The sequence below is a fragment of the Solanum tuberosum genome, unplaced genomic scaffold (genome assembly GCF_000226075.1).
Source record: "Solanum tuberosum cultivar DM 1-3 516 R44 unplaced genomic scaffold, SolTub_3.0 scf00101, whole genome shotgun sequence".
Classification (NCBI taxonomy): domain Eukaryota; kingdom Viridiplantae; phylum Streptophyta; class Magnoliopsida; order Solanales; family Solanaceae; genus Solanum; species Solanum tuberosum.
This window is the reverse complement of record NW_006239029.1, coordinates 74,358-75,021: the sequence shown is the minus strand read 5'-3', so window position 1 is coordinate 75,021 and position 664 is coordinate 74,358.

The following is a 664-nucleotide window of genomic DNA, read 5'->3' as shown; positions in this document are numbered from 1 at the left end:
AACATGCCCCCCCCCCCCCCCCCCAAAAAAAAAAAAACCTCTAGCAGCATGATGGATAATAAATCAAAATTCATGGAATCTAAGAATTTTGCCAAATTTATTGTACTTTTATAAGTTTCCATCAGAATGTTGGGTCAACCATTCCATCATCATTACTAAACAAAAATGGATGCTAATATAAGTTTGAAGGCCTAATTAAAGTACGCTACAGGATTATTAATCATTACTACTTATTAGAAGTGAGAGTTGAGGTGTACCAACAATGCACTATTAAATTGTACAAAAGGGATCATGAATTGTACTATATATGTTTGGCCTTACTTACTTGGGTCTCATTTTCAAAAAAAAGGGTCAAACTTCCTTCTCTCTCTTACTTTTTAACTTTTTCCCTTTATTTTAACTTTTCCACTTTTTGTTTCGTTTTAACCATTATTTCAAATTTAGTATTTTCCTTTTAAAAGTATAAAATTTAGCCTAATTCATCATACTCCTAACATTTGCTATTATTTTTCTATCCTATATTAGTTATATAAATTACTAAAAATAATTATTAAAATTATTTATCGATTAACAAAATTAAACAATCATTTCTTTAATTTTCATTACCCTATCAATTATTTGTTTTAAAGTATAAACAAAATTTGTAAAGTTATAAAAAAATAAA